The sequence below is a fragment of the Podarcis vaucheri genome, assembly GCF_965113315.1.
Source record: "Podarcis vaucheri genome assembly, chromosome: 7".
NCBI classification, from domain to species: Eukaryota; Metazoa; Chordata; class Lepidosauria; order Squamata; family Lacertidae; genus Podarcis; species Podarcis vaucheri.
The window spans coordinates 27,501,507-27,524,342 of record NC_138765.1 but is presented as its reverse complement, the minus strand read 5'-3'; the positions used below and the strand labels follow the sequence as shown (position 1 = coordinate 27,524,342).

Genomic DNA, 22,836 nt, shown 5'->3' with positions numbered 1-22,836 from the left:
GCAGAAAAAAAAGATTACCTTTGGAAGAGCTATAATTCTCAGTTACCTGCGAAGAGAAGGGGTTTGCTAAACCACTCACAGAATTGCAGCTCTGAGGGCAATAGGGGTCTGCAAGCAAGTCTCTGTAGCCTTAACTAACTACATCTCCCAGAATTCTTTGGGGGAAGCCATGACTTCTCAAGGTGGTTCTGCCGTGCCTTAAATGTATGGTGTGAATGAGGCCCTGAAATAAGCTGGGGATAAGGTATAGTATTTCTTCCTCTACACCTGCATCATATACCAGATTGATGGTATGCATGTATAAACAAGTAACATCCATGTCAGCCTTTCCCAACCTGGAGCTCGTCAGATATTGCTGGACCACAAATCCCATTGGCCATATCATCTGGGGCTGCTGGGACTTAAAACACGTGAAAGGTGGTGGGCTTTAGAAAGGCTGGTCCACACTATAAATCAGGGTTTTCCAACCTTGGGTCTCCAGCTGTTTTTGGACTACAACTCCCATCATGCCTAGCTAGCAAGACCAGTGGTCAGGGATGATGGGAATTGTAGTCCAAAAACAGCTGGAGGCCCAAGATAGGGAAACTGCTATGAATGGTCAGTGTATTCACTCATTAGGAAGGAGGTGCTCTCCTGTGCGTAGTGGGACTGAATAAGTGACAGGCCCAGTCCACCTGAAAGAAAGGAGGAAGATTCCTTCTATGTGGTCCAGCGGTTTTCAACCTGTGGGTCCCCAGATGTTGTTGGACTACAACTCCCATCATCCCTGAGCTCTGGCCTTGCTAGCTAGGTCAGTCCTAGTATTGTCTGTAGGGAACCTCTGACCTAAGGGGCCAGATCTGGCCCAGGAAGGGTCTCCGTTTGGCCCACGAGGCTGTTTCCCCCTAAACCACACTCGCCTGCCTTGCACCAGACGTATGTCATCAGGCACGGGGCTGGATAGGCTATGTGACGGTTCTGCACAGGGAACTCTGTTGCCCAGCCAATCCCTGCAGAAAGCAAGCTTTAAAATGCTGCCTGTCAGCTGATAGGCGGTGACTTCAATCCTCAGCTGATCAGTGCTGCTTTAACTACTGCTCAGGTCTTTTGCAAGCCTTACCTAGTGCTTCAAGTCCTGATTATCACCTGTTGGTATGTGTGTGTCTGTGTTTGTGTGTGTAATTGCAATAACATCCCCCTGTCCCCCCTGCAATAATGGAATGGGGCAGAATTTTTAATTAAAAATGTTCCAAAGTTGAACAAGGGTGTTCAGAGGATGCCACACTGTAAGATTATCAGTTGAGAAAGTAAAGGGTACCATGTTTCTATATAGCCATCTGCGTCTTGTTCACTCCTCTGAGCTTTCAGGGGTCTGGTAAGTTTTCCCATTAATGCTAATATATACCGTATTTTTCGCCCTAAAGGACGCACCTAGATTTTTTGGGGGGGATTACCCCCCCCAGGCATGGGGCTACACGGAGCCTGGGAGCGCAGGCAGCTCTGCGCAAGCTTCAGGAGCCCGGCGCGGCTTTGCGCCCAGCTCTGGAGGGTTGTGCGGAGCTGCGCGGAGCCCGGGAGCGCAGGCAGCTCTGCACAACCTTTGGTAGCCCGGCGCGGCGTCCGGGAGTGCAAGCAGCTCATTGACGGATTAGCGCTATTAGCGGCTTTTAGCGGCTTTTAGTGGCTTATCTGCTGATTGGATCAGCTGATAAGCGGATTAGCGGCTTAGAAAAAGGGAGGGGAAAGGGGAAAAAACCAGCAGGAACTCGCAAGACATTGTCGTCTTGCGAAGCAAGCCCATAGGAAATTCGTTTTGCGAAGCACCTCCAAAACGGAAAACTTTTGTCTAGTGAGTTTTCTGTCTTGCGAGGCATTCGTCTTGCGGGGCACCACTGTAATAATGAAATATACAAATACCGTTGAACTACAACTCCCATTATCTTCAGCCATTGGCCATCTTGGCTGGGAAAGGAGGACAGCAGATTCCGAAAGCATCTGGTGGGCACTAGATTGGCTGCCCCTGCTTATAAAGGCATCCATGGCAACCTGGGATTTTGATTGATTAGGAACAGCCCCTGCTCTCTCTGACTCCTTGTACTAGGTTCTCTCACCCAGTGGTGTTTTGAGGCTCCGCACTGACCTGTTTTCTAGCTTTTGGTGAATCCAATGCAATTCTTAGGTCTCCAAATATCCATTCCATTAGAACAAGCTTCCAGAGTGGTGCCACAATGTGGAATGTTAGGTACAGTGGTACCTCGGGTTAAGAACTTAATTCGTTCCGGAGGTCCGTTCTTAACCTGAAACTGTTCTTAACCTGAGGTAATGGGGCCTCCCACTGCCGCCGCGCTGCCGGAGCACAATTTCTGTTCTCATCCTGAAGCAAAGTTCTTAACCCGAGGTACTATTTCTGGGTTACCAGAGTCTGTAACCTGAAGCGTCTGTAACCTGAGGTACCACTGTACTACCATGTATTAGATCATCCCCGGAAGGTGACCTGAATGCTGTAATCCAACCTTTCTTGTGTTCCATTTGTGTTAAGACAAGAGGGGCAAAGTGATTTAAGAAACTCTGGGTGTCTAACCTTGATCGCTTGCCCCCATTGCAACAACACAATTTGCAGTGTGAGGATTCTGATGCCCAAAGGACAAACTCCCAAAACAAGAAACTGTTTTTTGTTTTAAAAAGAGAGTTATCGCCCCTGCTTTAAATCAATTAAGCCACCAGCACAGATTTTGCCAACACATTTCAGAAATGCGAAGAGAATGCGACCTGGGCAATTGCTCTCTTGAAATCTATTCAGTTGTTTAATGATGAAGTGTCCTTTATTCCACTCTGGTGTGAACAGCTGCAATAACTAAGCCCACTCCAACAAGTGAGATGAACGATGGGCATATACAACTATATTCAAGAAGCTCATTGGCATAACGGGAGGATTAGCGCGCATGCAGTGTGGAGACAGTGCAGCTCCATTTTAAAGAGAATTCTAGAATATCGGGAAGAAAGATATGGGCTATCATTTCCCTGGGAACCTAGCTTTCTACGTTCAGGGGTTGTTTTTTGACATGGGGACTCTGCAATATGACTCTGAAGTGGTGCAGTCCCTGGAGGGCTGTTCTGGAATGTATAGATCAGGTGTTTAGGACACAGGTGTTTAGGATTCAGATCGTACAGAACAGGCTAAATAAATCGATCCAATTCAGACTTACTAATTAAATTCTGAGGCTATGATCCAGCTAGATGAAGGACATTTTATGTCTCCTTGTTTTAGGCGGGAGAGTTAAGCTGTAATTCTAAATACATGTTGAACTGTGAGTTCCATGGAACTCAAGGAGACTTCTGGGTGTAAGGCTCAACTGCACAGCAGATGCTTAATGTTTGTCAATTTAAAATCCTCAGTTTTGTGTAGCTTGTTCCCTGAATATATATTTTTCCAAATTTATCTTCTTCCCCCGCTCCACCAACATCATCAGTTATGAATGCTGTTAGATTTATGGGGTTTTTAAAAGGAGTGAGGGAGGGGGGGCAGGACTTGAAAACTCTTGACTTTGACATTTTGATGCACAACGCTGTTGTCTTATAACTAATTAGCAACGTGCATTTTATTATCTAAAAGCTATTCCTTCAAGCTGAATCCCCAAAGGAAAGCATGAACATGCTTTGCTTTTCCTTATTTCTATTTTTATTGATTTTCCGTTAAGTTTTACACACTCACACACACACACACACGCCGGTTATAGAAAAAAGCATGATAAGGTTAAAAATTCAAAAAAGTTGAATTTGAATTCCGAAAATCTTCCAAAGTTGGAAGCCTCGTGAAATTTCATCCTTGCTGGACTCACTCTTGATTAAACCAGTAGAACTCCTTTAAATGTAATTGTAGTTTTAAAAACAGCCCACAAGATGGCAGCAGCAAGCAGCAGTTAGGCAGACATGGACCACGAATAGAAAATAATATTTCTTTTTCTCCCTTTTTTTCCTAGCTAGATCAAAAGATCTGTAAAGAAATTAATGAAGCAAGGCCCAGAAAGGCTAAGAGTGAGAAGCTACAGTGCTAGATTTGGAGTGGGAGCGAATGAAGCGGCGAATGTTCTGCCTTTCTTGCAAAGTGCCCTGGAAATGTAGCAGCCGTTTAAAAAGGATGCTTGGGAAAACAGCCAAGATGAGCAAAATCTTTCTTAACAAGACATTCATGGCCTTTTGCAGGGATTTGGCTCACTGGAGAGTTTCATGATACTTGATAATCATAGGGAAATGCTTCAGACCTGAGCACGTTTGATGTGGGGTCTGATTGAAATCAATGGAACAACAAACAGGGCTATGTTTAAGCAAGGAGACCTGGAAAATCCAACAGGTGTAGCCTTGTCTTGTTGCGGCAGCACCATCTTCATACTTGGGAGATGCACATTTGCTGAAAAAGCAAAATAATGAACATTAACACGGGTTTTGCTTAGTGCTGGAGATTGGCCTGAATAACTATTTTCTCTTTTTCCAAAGTGGGGGTTGTTGTTGTTTAGTTATTTAGTCGTGTCCAACTCTTCGTGACCCCATGGACCAGAGCACGCCAGGCACTCCTGTCTTCCACTCCCTCCCACAGCTTGATCAAACTCACGTTGGTAGCTTCAAGAACACTGTCCAACCATCTCGTCCTCTGCCGCCCCCTTTTCCTTGTGCCCTCCATCTTTCCCTTCATGGATCACTGCCTTGCCGTGGCGAAGGGGCTTGAATAACTCAGAGAAGCTATGAGCTATGCCGTGCAGGGCCACCCAAGATGGACAGGTCATAGTGGAGAGTTTTGACCAAACGTGATCCACCTGGAGGAGGAACCGGCAAGCCACTCCAGTATCCCTGCCAAGAAAACTCCATGGACAAAGACAACAGGCATATAAAAGTGAGGGAGGGAGAACAATAATTGTTTCGTAATCCCAGCAGCCCTGGATGGAATTTGTTTTGATCTGACTCAGGGATGTGTGTCCTTCCAGATGTTGCTGAACCAAGGGCAGCGAGGTTTTCTCCCTGCCCCCCCCACTGCATTTCAAATCACATTTTACATGGCTATACACACCATTACCTGATTTCTTATCTGTTGCTTTAACCCTCCCCAACCCTCCTTTTCAATGAAGCACATCATCGGCACATGCTCTTGTCATTTCCGCATGCACTACAGATTCCACAATGCAAACACATCGGCTTAACCACAGCATTTTCAATTGGATGGAAGCTGGTCGTCCAAACTGGACAGAAGTAGTTCACATGCTTAGGACACCAGCAAAGCTGATAAGGATACTTTCTTTGAAAGAATTTGCCGCTCTGCACTCTTCCCCCATTTTTTGCTCTCTTTTTATTACTTATTCCCACCTCAACTACGGGGTGTCCTACTGATTTAGATCTAAACAATGTGGGGAAATCAGGTGCTGCCATGTGTTGTACATGACATACATGCATGTGCCTTTCAGCATGCATGTAAGTTTTGTGTCATTTTGAAAAATAAGATTGGTTTTAGTTTGGATTACATATGGTGGGCACCATAATCTTTTTGGTGCTCAGGGCCACAGATGGGCAGGGTACAGATAATTTATTATTATTATTAATAATAATTCAGCCCTGCCTGTGGTTTTCCCAGATGTTGCTGGACTCCAGCTCCCACTGTCTCTGATCATTGCCCATGCTGGTTGTTGAGTTGTATGCCACTATCTTCTGGGATGCTCCCCATCCCGGCATTAAAATGGTAAGCAATTGAGCTAGCAAATATGAGCAGATGATGATGATGATATTTTTATTATTTATACCCCACCCATCTGGCTGGTTTTCCCCAGCCACTCTGGGCGGCTTACAAATCCAACAGCATCGGTGAGTTAAAAATGTGCCAAGCTGTAAGTTAAATGGAAGAAAAGAGCAGCAGAAAAGAAAAAAAATATATCAGCACAAGGTCAAAAGTCTGCTTAATTCAACAGACTTAATTAAAGGACATTCCGCTGCTGGTGGTCTGTACGTTGCAAAGTGTAAAAAGTAGGCAGGACCAGGTGCAAATAATGTTGTGTTTGAAAGAATATGACTTCTTCCAAAGAATCCTGGTACTGTAGTTTGTAGCAGTGAGGATGGGGGAAACTACACATCCCTGGATTTGGAGGTGGGGTGGTGGGAGCCATGCTATTTAAATTAGGTTTGCCATATTTCAAAAAGTGAAAATCATGAAACCAAAGCTGTTGAGCTTTCGTTCGGCAAAGTTGTTGAATTTTGTTTTGCAAAATCTCAAAGAACAAAAGAAGTTGTTGAGCTATTTTAAAGGATATTCACCAAAATCTACACTTCCGACATGGGTTGCCATATGTCCAGATTTTCCTGACATTTCATTGATTTCCACCCGGACACTGTTTCTGATGGCCGAATCCCGGCTATGTCCCGGAAATTCCGGACATATGGCAACCCTATTGAAATGTAAATGTTGTGCTTCAGAATTCTCATGAATGCAGTTCCAAAAGGTAAGAAACGGAGTCCTAGATTTACCTGGAACAATTGTATAGCCTGCATCCCTCCCCATCACTTCTTGCAACCAGCCAACATGCTTATTGGCTCTCAAAAATTCTTTTTAAAAAACCATGAAAAGAAACAGTTGCCTGAATTCCTGGGCCTTAACAGTTTTCGCCTCCATCAGTCTTGCTACAACACTCAAACAGCTCACCAGTTCACAATTTCATGATCCAGCAGTAGTACCTTTAATTGGGTCCAGTGCTTTAATTATCTTTTATCTAATTACTCCACTGGCTCCCAAGGCATAGATTGGGCCATTCTGCTACAGAAGGAAGAGAGAGCATGATTGGCCCATTTGGAATATGCTTCTTCCAGCAGAGGGTGCACAAAATGGGATGCTTGCTCAATTGTGCTTCAGAACTGGGCGATTCTTTTATTTACCGTAAAAATATTTAAAAGCTTCCTTTTGGGGGAAAACACTGCCAAGGGTGCTTCGAATGGTAAGCGAAACTTCATTTAAAAGCAGATGGTTCTCCCATGTAAACAAAGAGGTGTGAAAAGGATGTAGCCAGAATGCAATCAGCTGGGGGGGAGGAGGAGTTCATCCCCACTTCTTTTTTCCCCAAGAATCTCAAGAGCTACCAAGTGGAAGAGGGAGCTGGAATGAAAGAACAGGGTGCTTCTGAGCACGTTGCAAGCCTAGGGATTGGTTTTCAGTAACTCACAGTCCTTTCACAAAAAGAGTCCGCTCCTGGTTAAAGCATGACTTCTTTGCTTTGAACAGCCTAACTGAAGGCAGATACAGAGGTGGTGATTTATTTTTGTGCGGGGGAATGGCACAGGAAGGAAAGGTTTAACCCAGGCTTCCTCAAACTCGGCCCTCCTGATGTTTTTGGCCTACAACTCCCATGATCCCTAGCTAGCAGGACCAGTGGTCAAGGATGATGGGAATTGTAGTTCATAATATCTGGAGGGCCAAGTTTGAGGAAGCCTGGTTTAACCTCTAACACACACATACACACACACACACACAAACACACACACCGTTGCATGCCACATTCCTGATCACTCTGTTCCCAACTTTGGGAATATTGTAGGGGATTGGGAGTGTGTTTTAAATGTGCCTTAAATGTATAGTGTGTACACAGATGGAAGGAAGATCCAGACTATACGTTTAAAGCATAGTCAAATACATAAACATAACTTGATGTTTATGTATGTGACAACAGCCACACGGATACTACTAGCCCAGAGGTGGAAGGAAGAAACAACCCTGACCAGAGAAGAATGGCTAACCAAGATAATGGACCATGCTGAAATGGCAAAATTAACTGGGAAGCTCAGAAGTCAAGAAGACAAGAACTTTTAAAAAGAATGGGAAAAGTTTATGATTTACTTACGAGACCACTGCAAGCAAGTTAAAACATTGGCAGGATTTTAACCACCCTTGTAAAGTAACAGAAAGTATGGATAATTTAGAAGGATAAAAATTTGGATAAATATTGAAATACAGTTGTAAATATTATAATTATGATCCATGGAAGGGATGGGGAGAAGTCAGGAGATTCAGAGTAATATTGAGATTTGGACTTTGAATTGTTGTTTATCATATGTTTATACTATATAAAATCAAAAATATATATAAAATATATAAAAAAATAAAGCATAGTCAAAACACATTTGAAGCACATTCTTTTCCCCACAAAGAATCCTGGGAACTGTAGTTTCCCCCTCGCGGAGCTGCCATTTCTTGCATCTTTGGTAAACTACAGCTCCCAGAATTCTCTGGGAGATGTTGTGTGCTTTAAATTTGCGTTGTTTAAATGTGTAGCATGGATCTGCCCCTTTTTATGTGTGAAACATGGATCTGCCTTTAGGTTAATTTTCTCAGGAGGGTTGCCTGAAGGCACCATGCATAACCACTGCTCATTCACACACCTGAATCTCTCTCCCTCTCTTTCTGTGAGTGTGTGTCTCTGTGTGTAGAGCCCACGCTGAGCGCATGGCACCCCAACACCTCCTGCAGCAGCCCCTCATTTGCCCAACAGGGCTCCCCACCTTCGTATTTCCCTGCACACCCCTGCACATCTTGCAATGGGGCGTGAATGCAAAAGGGTGTCTATACTTGGAAACTCCCACTTGACGCTTGCAAATTTAGAGCTCCCTATTAGACTTTTCAAAAGTGTGAATGCTAGCTTTTATTCCTTGGTTTTGTAGCACAATATTAAAATAGCCAAATTCATTTCCTTTCCTTTCCAGGGAAAACTCTTTCCTACTCTTCCATCCCTCCCCCCGCCCCAAGTCTAAGGTGCATAAGCGAGGCTGAGATTTTAAGTGGAGGAGCTACTGGGAAGAAGTGATGCTTAACCTTTTTGCTACCTTTTCACACAGAATTGCCACTCCAGCGGCTTCCTTGACTCCCACAGTGTGCCAGATGTGTGCTTGTGAAAAGAAAATAAGGGGGGGGAGGGAAGTCAGGGTTTTCTTAGAGTCATTTGTGTGTAAGATCATCAGGGCTTCTCCATTGGAACAGTTAGCAAGTGCTGAGGATCACAAGAAGCTGCCCTATACTAAGTCAGACCATTGGTTCATCTATCTCCACATTGTCTACACTGACTGGCAGCAGCTCTCAAGAACAGCAGCTCATTCAGACTGGGATATTTTCCCTAGCTAACTCCTGCGTGCTAAACAGAAGGTCAGCCACTGAGCTATGGCTCTGGAGGGAGCTGGGAGCAAATTCAGAAGCGAGGTATGCCTTCATGCTAGCCACTATCGTGCCCTCTCACAGCCAGACCCCTTCTAAGATTATACAACCTTCTAAGATTATACAATAATCTTCTATTATGCAACAATAACAATTAAGGATGCATTGTAACGATCAATGTAGATCTCCAAATGTTGCCTTTCAGCTAGTTTCTGTTCAAGTACATAGGCAAATTAATTGGAGTGCTTCAATTTCTTCTTTTGGAGAAACTTAGGTTGTGTTTTGCTTGAGACTCCGTTGTACATAAGCAGGTCCTACAAGAAGATGGAGAGCACCACACACCAGGTCTTGCCTGCTTCCATAAGGCGATACCTGGATGTAGCTCCCTGTAGTGACAACACAGCAGCAGCTACTGTATCTCAGGAGAGAGCTGGTGCAACCAAGGCTTCCTTGGAGCTGTCTGAGGTCCTGTTCTTACCTGGTTCAGACTGAAGTCAGCCTGTTCCCCTTCAGAACTGGATAGGGATATGTGTGTGGGAGCTTAAAATGGCAAGTTGCAGACCCCAACACCAGTAGGGAGACCAGTGCAGTGGTGAGTTCTGCTGGGGCCCTGGCAGCTGTTTTGAAGGTACTGACTGCAGATGTTGGGTCTGGGTCTGCCTGTCATTTTATTGTAGCTTTTTCTCCTGGATAGTAGGTGCTGGAAAGGAGGCTAAGCTCACTTTTGAGGAGTGAGCTGAGCCACCCTATTGCTATCCTGTTTTAGTGAAAAAAGAAGACCCTCTCCCCCATTCAAGGCCATATGTTGTAAGGATGATCTGAAATCAATCAATCAATCAGTCAGTCATTCAATCAATCTCCTTTATTGGTATAGAAAAAGTGCATCATATACATGGATCAGAGCACAACACAGTTAACGAAACATAGTAGGAGATACTTTGGGATAAATCTGTCCAGACATTGTCAGGTATGAAAATGGCTTTTAGGACCTATAGTGATGTAATTTAATGGTGTTCACTCAAAAATCTTGCCACATTCTCCACAATGTCATTCCTATAATTGTTCAGCAGATAAGACACCCTGGAGGAGTCAGTGTGATAAATCCCCTCCTTCATTAAGAGGGCCAAATACTTATCATATATTTTTGCATAAAATGGGCAATAAAATAAAATGTGTGCGGAACTGGAACCATTTTTCTGTCGTATGAAAGGTACTGTGACCTTTTTTTGCTGATTCAAAGATGACTCCACTCTACAAAGCCACCGAAATCCAATTCTCCTAACCTCCTGCTGCTGCTGACAGGCAGCCAAATCAGCCTTTCAGCTGCCTATGAATCGTAACAGCACAACAACAGACCCAATGCATGATGCTCCAGGCTTCAGTCATATGGGACAACCTCCTCCTGCTCTCAGCCAGCTTAACTGTATCAAGCCAAGCTGTTGGATGACTTGATGGAGGATAGAACCTCTGGCTTCCTTCCAGAAGCTGAGCTGAGTCTGGATGTCTGTTGTGGGCTCCCACCCAAAGCAGCCAATAGCTGACTGGCCGAGGAAGGCATTGTAATTCAGGGGCTGCTTTCAGTCCAAACTTCTTCATGCTTCACCTCTGTAGCTGACGATGGTCCATGGATATCAGTAACAGCAGTGGGCCAATCAGTTCATCTTCAGGGGCTTTGACAGGAGAGACAGTCATGCCAATTGGAAAAGTTTAAGATTGCTGGAAGGATAACAATATCTTGTAGGGGGGAAACATTTTGTTTGCATATTTAAGAGAACTAACTTAGTTTGCATCTCCTGGACAAGTACTGGGGACCAGAACATAGTTATCCTTTAGATTTTGCACTTCTCAAAATCGAGCGCTACAGACTTCAGCTAAAAGAGCATACAAAAATGTGTAAAAATGCATATTTTAGGATAAAACACATTTTGAAAGATTAAAATGAAAAATAAACTGAGATTATAAAATTGAAATAATATTTTGGGATGAACCATGTTTTTAAGTATGTGTTTGAATACTCAAATACAAACTCTTGTATGGATTTTTATTTTTATTTATTTGCAGATCATTGCGGAATTGGGATAGAATGCATTCTGCACACATGCAGAAACTGACACAAATTGCAAATAGGCTGATCTGTCCATCCCTTTATGGTCTGTTTAAAGACCATTTTGAGCAGGGAATTTAAGGAACAAGTATATCCCTTGAAGTAGACTTCCTGAATTTGTAATCTTCTTATAGGATTGGAGGATTATAGTTGGGAACCATCATGGGATGTTTCACATGCACCAAGAAAGTAGCGCCCAAACCAGTGGATTCAAATTACAGGAAAGGAGATTCCAATTAAACATTAGGAATAACTTTCTAATGGAAAGAGCTGTTCGACAGTGAAACAGACTACCTTGGCAGGTGGTGGATTCTCCTCCACTGGAAGGATATTTTCCAAATATTCTTTAAACATCTTCCAATCTTCTTCCACCATCTCTTCTCTCTGGTCCTGGAGTCTCCCAGTCAGTTCGGCAAGTTCCATATAGTCCATCATCTTCATCTGCCATTCTTCGATAGCTGGTAAATCTTGTTTCTTCCAATTCTTCGCTAGTAATATTCTCACAGCTGTTGTGGCATACAGAAAAAAAGTAACATCCTTTTTGGGGATTTCACCCCCCACCATACCAAGTAAAAAGGCTTCTGGTTTCTTAATAAATGTGTTTTTCAACACTTTTTTTAGTTCATTATAAATCCTTTCCCAGAAGTCTTTTACCTTGGGGCACATCCACCACATGTGGTAAAAGGTTCCTTCTTTCCCCCTCCACTGGAAGTTCTTAAACAGAAGCTAGGTGGTCATCGGTCAGGGATTCTTTAGGGATTCTGATTCCTGTATTGCAGGGGGTTGGACTAGATGTATTGCAGGGGGTTGTATCCCTTCCAACTCTACAGTTCTATGGTTCTATGGAAAAAAAAACCCATGAATGAGCACACACAGGATAACAGTTGCATCAGAGGGGATGGACTTCTGAGATGAATAAGCAAGGCACATTATACATTTTCTGAAACAGAGGTGTGGGCGTTTTCAACAGCTGCTTCCATTAGCAACCTAGATAAAGGCAAGTTTGGGAAAGGCAGCGCATCTGAAAAAGAGATGGCCTCTCCCCCCCCCACACTTCATGTTGTATCCTTGTAATCACTAGTGATCCCCCCTCCTTTCCCTGTTGCATACATTGCCATGGAAACTGAAGGCTCAGGACCCCTGTAGCATCTTGTATTGTCCCTGACAGAATCGGTGGTGTCGCTAGTTGTTGCTGCTTGACCTTTCTGGGGTTTTTTTCACCAGACACACTTTTTTTTTATTAAAGGTTTTCTTGATTTACAAACGTGTATCCAACATCTCTCTCTTGTATTTCAACCCCCATTTTTACAGATCAGTTTCATTTGTTGAGACATTAGGAAGAAAAGGGGGAAAGAGGTGGGGGGGGGAAGTGAGTGGGGGTGGGGTCGGGTGGTGATGTTTCTATTTTACTTAATATATGTGGGGTTTTGTGTCAGCGTCGCTTGTGCAGGTTCTCTGCTGTTCACTTGTGCTCCTTTGGTGGTGAGAGAGGTTGGGGTTGGCCTAGGGTGTGGTTGTTTGTTTGTGGTCAGCTGTGGTGATCTTTGTTTTCATGTTTGTGGGGGGTGGGTGGGTGTTTTGGATCAGGTTAGCCTTATTGATTTGTATGCTGTTGGTGGATTTTTGTCATTGTCTTGTTGGGCTGTGTACGTAATAAAGGGGAGCCATACAAAGGCGTCTTTTTCTGTTTGCTCCTGTGTCAGTTTCAGTTTATTCGTTAATTTTTCTAGTAAGGCTGTTTCCCATACTATAAGGGTCTGGTGACTTCTGTTTCAGTGTATCTGAAGAAGTGTGCATGCACACGAAAGCTCATACCAATAACAAACTTAGTTGGTCTCTAAGGTGCTACTGGAAGGAATTTTTAAAATTTTGTTTCGACATACATTTTAATGTGCACTTTGCCCCATTTTCTGTGGCATTCTAGGGTTGCCATATGTCCTCTTTTTCCAGGACACGTCCTCTTTTTCATGATGAGAGTCGTCATAGAGATCCATAGTTAAAAGTAGCAAATATGTCCTCTTTTTGCTCTTTGAAATATGGCAACTCTACATTAGTCAACCCTCCCAGATTGATGTCCTCTGCAAATTTGATGAGCATCCCCTCAATTGTTGTTGTTGTTTAGTCATGTCCAACTCTTCGTGACCCCATGGACCAGAGCACACCAGGCACTCCTGTCTTCCACTGCCTCCCGCAGTTTGGTCAGACTCATGTTTGTAGCTTCGAGAACACTGTCCAACCATCTTGTCCTCTGTCATCCCCTTCTCCTTGTGCCCTCCATCTTTCCCAACATCAGGGTCTTTTCCAGGGAGTCTTCTCTTCTCATGAGGTGGCCAAAGTATTGGAGCCTCAGCTTCACGATCTGTCCTTCCAGTGAGCTCTCAGGGCTGATTTCCTTCAGAATGGAGAGGTTTGATCTTCTTGCAGTCCATGGGACTCTCAAGAGTCTCCTCCAGCACCATAATTCAAAAGCATCAATTCTTCGGCGATCAGCCTCAGTACCTTCACCCAAATCATTTATAAAGATGTTGAACAACAATGGGCCCAGGACATCTGGATAGGCTTGTCTAAACAAGGATGTTTTCAGATGGTGGTGGTGATGTTGATGATAATTCTTTCGCTCCTGCTCCTCCAGTTGTCTTCCCTTGCCAATGTGACTCAGGCTGGAACGATGAAGGCCGCAGAACCTTCTGCGAGGCAACATCAGCACTGAAATTATAACCATTGTTAAGTGCAGCTGTCGATTGACTGCTATTGAAGATTCTGAATGTTTCTCTCTCTGCAGCACCCTGCCCCAATCTCCAACCCCAAACCCTGTAATTTTGTTTCTGACATGCCACTCTGGGAATACAGGAAACTGCCTGATACAGAGTCATTGACCTATCTAGCTCAACATTGCTTACACTGACTGGCAGCAACTCTCCTGGATTTCAGACCTTCTCCTGGGGAAGGTCGAGATGGAACCTTGTGTCTTCCACATGCAAACTGGACATTGTGCCCAGCCCTGGTGTATGAACTGAAGAACAAAGAAAAGGATGAGGATCCAAACTACCAATTTTTATTTATCTGTTTGTTTATTTTACTTATTAAATGTCTATACCACCCTTCATCCAAAGATTACGGGCAGTTTACAACATAAAAATACAAATGAGGAGAGAACGTTAGCTCAATCGGTAGAGCACGAAGACTCTTAATCTCAGGGTCTTGGGTTTGAATCCTACATTGGGCAAAAGGTTTCTGCATTGCGGGGGTTGGACTAGATGACCCTTGTGGTACCTTCCAACTCTACAATTCTGTGTTTCTGCAATTCTATGACAACTTAATAAGAAGCAAATAAACCAATAACCCCCTCTCACAAACACATTTAAAAAGCCGTAGATGGTTCATCAGCCAAAGGCCTGGTTATAGAGAAACATTTTTGCCTGGCGCCTAAAGAAGGTTCCAGGCAAGCCTCCCTGGGGAGAGCATTCCACAAATGGGGAGCCACTGCAGAAAAGGCCTGTTCCTGTGTTGCCACCCTCCAGACCTCTCATGAAGGAGCTACACAAAGAAGAGCCTCAGATGATGATCACAGGGTCCCAGTCGGTTCATGTGAGGAGAGGCAGTCCTTGAGGTACTGCGTTCCTGAGCCATTTTAGGCTTTATAGGCCAAAACCAGCACTTTTAATTGGGCCTGAAAACTAATTGGCAGTCATGGCAGGATTGGTATAATAATAATAATAATAATAATAATAATAATAATAATAATAATAATTTATTTATACCCCGCCCATCTGGCTGAGTTTCCCCAGCCACTCCAGGCGGCTCCCATTCGAGTGTTAAAAACAATACAGCATTAATTATTAAAAACTTCCCTAAACAGGGCTGCCTTCAGATGTCTTTTAAAAATAAGATAGCTGCTTCTTTCCTTGACATCTGATGGGAGGCCGTTCCACAGGGCGGGCGCCACTACCGAGAAGGCCCTCTGCCTGGTTCCCTGTAACCTCACTTCTCACAGTGAGGGAACCACCAGAAGGCCCTCGGTGTTGGATCTCAGTGTCCGGGCTGAACGATGGGGGTGGAGACGCTCCTTCAGGTATACAGGACCGAGGCCGTTTAGGGCTTTAAAGGTCAGCACCAACACTTTGAATTGTGCTCGGAAATGTACTGGGATTATATGCTCAATCCATTTTGCATCATTCTGTCCACCAGATTCTTCACCAGCTGAAGTTTCTGAAACATCTTCAGAGGCAGCCTCATGTATAACACATTGTAGTAGCCTGACCTAGAGGTTACCAGAGCTAGACAACAGAAGTTAGGCTATCCCTGCACAGATAGGGGAGGATCTGGGCCATCAGCTGAAGCTGATGGAAGGCACTCTGCACCACTGAGGCTACCTGAGCCTTCAGAAATAAAGCATTGAAGTGACTTTGATTAAATATACCACTGCAAACTCTTAAGTATCAATTGCAAAGTAAGTTTTTATAAGACACTGCCACGTCTTAATTCTATATTTAGAACAGCAAGCAATTTGTCCAGGTGCTGTAAATGAACAACGCCAACATGCAGCATATTTTCTGGACTTGTCCTAAAGTAAAGAAACTCTGGAGGAAGATTTCAACAGAAATAGAAGCCATGGCAGGAGGCATACTGCCCATGAATTCAATAGCCACAAAACTTGGATATATCAAAGATCATAATCTTACTAGATAACAAAGAAAGGGCTATTAATATATTAACTGATGCATGAATATCCATATTTTATAACTGGGAAAAGACAAGAACTCCCACACTGGAAGACTGAACGATTACAGACTGGGTTGCAATAAATGTGAAGAAATTGACTAATTTAGTCAAAGTGAGAGAGGGCAGACAACCTTATGATTGCTTTCCGGGGGGCGGGGGGGAAGGAGTGTGTTTATAATGTGCTGCATTCTCAATTTTGGAGATATGTGTATCTCAAAGGACGTCAATTTGCACATTACATCAGAATCTGCAGATTTGCCTTTAGATATGAACTGAACTTAATTTCTCCCCACCCCTTAACTGTGTCTGTCCAGATCCTTCTGCCTTTCAAAAACTCCCTGCATGTCGCAGTGGACAGACGGCTAGCAATGAAGTCATAATTTACCCTCTCGTTTACCAGCAATTTGTTGGGCTCTCAGGCAGAAAAGAGGCTACAGTCAAGCACAGCTTTTCAGAAGCACTTGAGTTGGGGGATGGGGACTGGGACTCTCTGCTCTTCACTGTGGCTCTTGAGTATCTCAACTTAAGTGCAACCTCTCTGTTGACTTTCTCCGCCAATGGTGATGCATTTTCACACACGCTGCTGATTGCAAAGAACTGAAATTTTTGACTGCTGGGACATGTAAGTCTCCAGATGTGGTTTTAGGGTAGCTCGACTGGTGTGGCTCCAATGCTGTGGGACAGAGGCTGTGCGAGAGGCTGGGGGGCACTGAATTTTAGCACCACACAGGGTACTGCCAAAATCTGAGAGCCCAAAGTCTGCTACTGGAGGCCTGAGAAATCTGTGGATTTCTTTGACTGTACAGTGGTACCTCTGGTTAAGTATTTAATTTGTTCCGGAGGTCTGTTCTTAACCTGAACCTGTTCTTAACCTGAAGCACCACTTTAGCTAATGGGGCCTCCTGCTGCTGCTGCGCCACCAGAGCACGATTTCTGTTTTCATCCTGAAGCAAAGTTCTTAACCCAATGTACTATTTCTGTAACCTGAAGTGTCTGTAACCTGAAGCGTATGTAACCCGAGGTACCACTGTACCTCATTCCCCCCACTGAACAAAAATAAATCTGGCTCATCACTGGGCCTGCTGGTGATATGGGCTTGTCCACAATTCCACTTGTCCTGCCCCTCCCCCCCCCGGGGAAAACCTGCTGTTTACCACCGAAACTGAGCAAGCATCAATTGTTTTTCTTTGATTTGTTCCTCTTCAGCAGTAACCCACAGGTTTTCCTGGGGAAGGCTGCGGGACAAACAAAAACACTACTCAGACCTCTGACCAGAAACCTTGGAACCAGTGAAAAACCTCCCAGACTCATGCTTTCTAAGCACAGGGCAAAGACAAGTGTGGGTGAGCTCTTACTGAGGAAGAGGCAGTCTCACCAGCGATGGGCAATGGCCCTCCATGGCCTCAATTTAACCTGCTTTGGTGTTTGCGTGAAACCACAAAAGACAGAGAGACGATGGTGGCTGACTAGTCATCAATCAACCGGTAGGCATGTTTTAGGAAATAAAGGACACACACATACTCCTCAATGTTTAATGAACAAAGATACTATGGAAATTAAGGATAAATTGTTAATATATGCAGGTATCAGGCCTTGGACAGGCTATTGCGGAAGATGAAAAATGGGAACCAACCCTACTTGGCCCAAGCCCAGATCCCCTTGAATTTGCCCAATTCCATTTGGACTTCAGGCTTTGACAGAATCTGGTACACAGCCCAAGCAAACAATCTGACTTTAGGCCGATCCATCCATCCATCCCTAGTATTGAGATATTTAAAAGGGGAAAATGTTTCAGGAAACAAGCAGACAGTATTCAAAGTCTCATCAGTTTCACGATGGCAGGACCCTGTGGTTTTATTATGCTTTCCCCTTCTTCTGACAAAATTTCCTCATACCCAGTGAAATTCCCTTCAATCTTCTAACTCTGAGAAAACTCCACCTGAGCCTCTATGTTGCTAAAGATCCATCTGGCTTCATTACAGAGTAAGGAGGGGTTTGTGGTCACGGAGCCAAGTAATTACAGAAGTCTTCTTTGGGCCTTTGGGAAATTAAGTTGGTTTGCAATATGTGCTTCCTCTCACAAATGGAAAGCCATCAGCCTCCGCAGATAGGAGAACCCTTGAAAATTAATAGTAAATAAACGAATAAATGAATAGCAGTAGTAATATGGGAACACAGGTAAAGTGGTGATCCCTTTGTCCCTAGCCTTGTCTAGGTGCCTGCAGCCACAAGTCCAACTTATGAGGGATGGTATTCAGATTGTAAGCTCCTCAGGCAGAGACCTCTGCTCTTGTACACTGGAAAGACCATGAACCTTGATGGAGTTATATTAAGTAATAAAGGTATTAAAAGAACTGGCAGATGTGATCTCAGAACCACTGGCAGTCATCTTTGAGAATTCCTGGAGAACAGGCGAAGTCCCGGCAGACTGGAGGAGGGCAAATGTTGTTCCTATTTTCAAAAAGGGGAAAAGAGAGGACCCAAATAATTACCGCCCAGTCAGTCTGACATCAATAGCAGGGAAGATTCTGGAGCAGATCATTAAGCAAACAGTCTGTGAGCACCTAGAAAGGAATGCTGTGATCACCAATAGTCAGCATGGATTTCTGAAAAATAAGTCATGTCAGACTAACCTGATCTCGTTTTTTGACAGAATTACAAGCCTGGTAGATGAAGGGAACGCAGTGGATGTAGCCTACCTTGATTTCAGCAAAGCATTTGACAAGGTGCCCCATGATATTCTTGTAAAGAAGCTGGTAAAATGCGGTCTTGACTATGCTACCACTCAGTGGATTTGTAACTGGTGACTGACCGAACCCAAAGGGTGCTCATCAATGGTTCCTCTTCATCCTGGAGAAGAGTGACTAGTGGGGTGCCACAGGGTTCTGTCTTGGGCCCGGTCTTATTCAACATCTTTATCAACGACTTGGATGATGGACTCAAGGGCATCCTGATCAAATTTGCAGATGACACCAAACTGGGAGGGGTGGCTAACACCCCAGAGGACAGGATCACACTTCAAAACGACCTTGACAGATTAGAGAACTGGGCCAAAACAAACAAGATGAATTTTAACAGGGAGAAATGTAAAGTATTGCACTTGGGCAAAAAAAATGAGAGGCACAAATACAAGATGGGTGACACCTGGCTTGAGAGCAGTACATGTGAAAAGGATCTAGGAGTCTTGGTTGACCACAAACTTGACATGAGCCAACAGTGTGACGCGGCAGCTAAAAAAGCCAATGCAATTCTGGGCTGCATCAATAGGAGTATAGCATCTAGATCAAGGGAAGTAATAGTGCCACTGTATTCTGCTCTGGTCAGACCACACCTGGAGTACTGTGTCCAGTTCTGGGCACCACAATTCAAGAAGGACACTGACAAACTGGAACGTGTCCAGAGGAGGGCAACCAAAATGGTCAAAGGCCTGGAAACGATGCCTTATGAGGAACGGCTAAGGGAGCTGGGCATGTTTAGCCTGGAGAAGAGGAGGTTAAGGGGTGATATGATAGCCATGTTCAAATATATAAAAGGATGTCACATAGAGGAGGGAGAAAGGTTGTTTTCTACTGCTCCAGAGAAGCGGACACGGAGCAATGGATCCAAACTACAAGAAAGAAGATTCCACCTAAACATTAGGAAGAACTTCCTGACAGTAAGAGCTGTTCGACAGTGGAATTTGCTGCCAAGGAGTGTGGTGGAGTCTCCTACTTTGGAGGTCTTTAAGCAGAGGCTTGACAACCATATGTCAGGAGTGCTCTGATGGTGTTTCCTGCTTGGCAGGGGGTTGGACTCGATGGCCCTTGTGGTCTCTTCCAACTCTATGATTCTATGATTCTATGATTCTATGATTCTAGGTCTGGCTCAGAATTCTCCTGAGTATATCAGGGGTGCAGTCAGACATGAGGAATATTTTGTTAGCTTTCATTATTATAAAACTGCTGCTTCTGTGTGGTTTTCTAATATTCCTTTCATGCTTCTGTTATATTATGTTATTCAAAAAGAACTGTATTTCTTTCCAGCAACTTGACTGGATAACAGGGTTCTTTGGCAAATAATTCTTAAAAGCTCTGTCTCCTAAGGGGAGGAGTTACCTAAAACAATATGTCAACAGTCCTATTCAGTTGTTTTCCAAAATGAGCCTGCCATCTTTGTGATTATCTTGTATTGTCTTTATGAATCTTGTGTTTACTTGTATTGGTATATATTGTTGTTTTCCACCTTGATATTTAACAATAAACTAAATCCTGGAGGAGCCATTTTTGGATCCTGAGTTTTTCTAATTCTGTCTGAAGAAGAGCTCCATCAGCTTTCTACTAGCAGGTTCAATATTTAATTTGCCCTGTTGCTTCACTTAGTTTCTGTTTCTATAACTTTGTATGATTCGTATTAACACGAACCAATCTCCTTTCATCAGTGTGACATCTACACTTAAGCATTTCATCTACTGTTCTGATACATTCCCTATTTTCCTCCTGAGATCCATTAAGGAATGCCCCCCCTCCCAATTAAGAATCACAGCTGAGGCACAGGAAGTTTTTAACAAGCTGGAAATAACTGATTAGCTTTGACACTTCATTCAGAATACGGATTTGATCCAATTAAATATCACGTTTTGTGTACTACAGGGTGACTAAAAGGAATAATCAATGTCTATTTCCACGGCAAGCATTTCCTAGAATTTTTTTCCTGGTGTAGAAAAAGATTAGCAGGCTGCAGCCCCAGCCAATGATGCAGAATACACTGACGTCCAATCAGCAGTTTTTTGAACTGATCTTTGGAATGGGATGACCTCTTCTTGACCACATTTCCCTCTTTGGTATTTATGAGATGAAGGGGACTGCTACCCCTAGACCTTGAAGTCTGGCTGGTGTAATGATCTGTCATTTGGTATTCCTCATTGTAATGCTGACCTTTGCTATGGGCTAATTAAAGCTGGGGAGAGAAGTTACGTTGAAGGAAAGAGAAGATGAGGCAGATGAGGGCAAGAGGAGGTTGGAACATCTGGCTGTTGGTGATAGGCAATTAGAGCATCCAATTGATCCTTTTGTCTGCATCTGGCCTCGGCAGGGTCGGACTTCAGGACACCAGACTCCTGCCTGTCCAATAAGTGGGTTGGTAATTCAGATCAGGCAACATTTGACTTCCAGAGCAGCAAATGAGAATCAGGGGAGACAGAATTGGGCAGGCAATCAAAGTCAGATAGAGAGCTCAGGAGCCGAAGAATCAGAAGCCAGGAAGATGGGTCTTGCAGATGACCCATTGATTGAGCATTCATCCTGAGTTGCTTGCACAAAGCTAATGCACAGGTTAGACCAGGGGTCAGCAAACTAAGGTCCACGGGCTGGATCAGGCCAAATTGCCTTCAGGATCTGGCTCGTGGACTGTCCATGGATTGATGTGGGGATTCTGTTCGTTTGGGCTGCACCATTTCCCCCCTGCGCCATTCCATCCCGCCCCTCCCTCACACACACCATGGCAGTGCCTCCTCCCTCCTTCCTCCTGGCTTCTCCCTGCCCTGCCTAGAGGAGGAAGGGGGCTGGGCTGAGCTGACTGAGCGCCATTTTAAGCAGCCCCTCTCTGGAGCCAGCCCTTTCTCACCACTCATCTTCCCTTCGCCGCCACTGCCTCCCTGGTGCTCCTGTGGGCCAAAGAGCGGAGCGGACAAGCTTGCTCTGCGTTTCCGAGCACAATTCAAAGTGTTGGTGCTGACCTTTAAAGCCCTAAATGACCTCGGTCCTGTATTCCCAAAGGAGGATTCCAGCCGAGGTCACAGGTAAACTGGCCTCACTCCAGGCGTTCGGCTGGGATCCTTGCTGACCTTCCGTCTGCGTCCTCCGGCAGGCAAGGTCGTAAATCGGCGATCCTCCTCAAACGTGAGGAGAACACACCCTCCTCCTTCTCTCCCTCCCTGCACTCCCCCAGGGAGGGGAAGAAAGACAGACAGGAGTCCTTTTACATGTCTTTTATTCCTGTCGTTCAGCAGTACAGAGAAACGTGTCTGTACCCTCCAGACTCTGGCAGTAGAGTCACAGCTCCGCCCCTGTACTTCCAGTACAGGTTAGATGACACCCTGAGCTAACATCCGGTGCTCAGTACAGAGAATGGACTGCCCCCTTTCTCCACTAGTACAGTTGCAGACATCAACATCCTGTTTTGCATTCCAGCCACCTGCAGCTGGCTTTTGCATTGCTGCTTTTTCCTGACAGTCTCCACCTCCATCGTTCTACCCGGACACTGAGGTCCAGCACCGAGGGCCTTCTGACGGTTCCCTCACTGCGAGAAGCCTAGTTGCAGGGAACCAGGGAGAGGGCCTTCTCGGTAGTGGCACCCGCCCTGTGGAACTCCCTCCCACCAGATGTCAAAGAGAAGAACAACTACCAGACTTTTAGAAGACATCTGAAGGCAGCCCTGTTTAAGGAAGCTTTTAATATTTAACTGATCACTGTATTTTAACACTTTGTTGGAAGTCGCCTAGGGTGGCTGGGGAGACCCAGCCAGATGGATGGGGTATAAATAATATATTATTATTATTATTATTACCCACAAGAAGCAGCAGAAGTGGTGATGGTGGTGGTAGTGATAGTGATGGTGGTGGCAGCCCCTGGGAAGGTAAGTGCAGCAGCTGGGTCTGGGGTGTGTGGAGGAGGACTACTTGCCCCCCTCACCTCTTCCAACTCTCCCCCCAGTGCCACTTCTCTGGCCTGCCACAAGGTCTGAGGGACAGTGGACTGGCCTGCGGCTAATTTTTTTTGCTGACCCCTGGGTTAGACTATACCTGGCCTCTATTGCTAATTCTTTCTGATTTGTTTGTGGGCTGGTTATATGACAACAAGCATTTATCCTTCTGAATTCTTCC

General features: G+C 44.6%; 1 long non-coding RNA gene across 1 annotated transcript in view; it reads left to right on the top strand.

Annotated features, from left to right (window-relative positions):
* The window catches only part of LOC309537364, a 49,913-nt gene extending 29,222 nt beyond the window's left edge, over window positions 1–20,691 (top strand). The window contains exon 6 of the long non-coding RNA XR_014221828.1: window positions 20,682–20,691. This is a non-coding gene — a long non-coding RNA (uncharacterized lncRNA). The remainder of the gene's footprint in view (window positions 1–20,681) is intronic.
* Window positions 20,692–22,836: the final 2,145 nt, after the last annotated feature.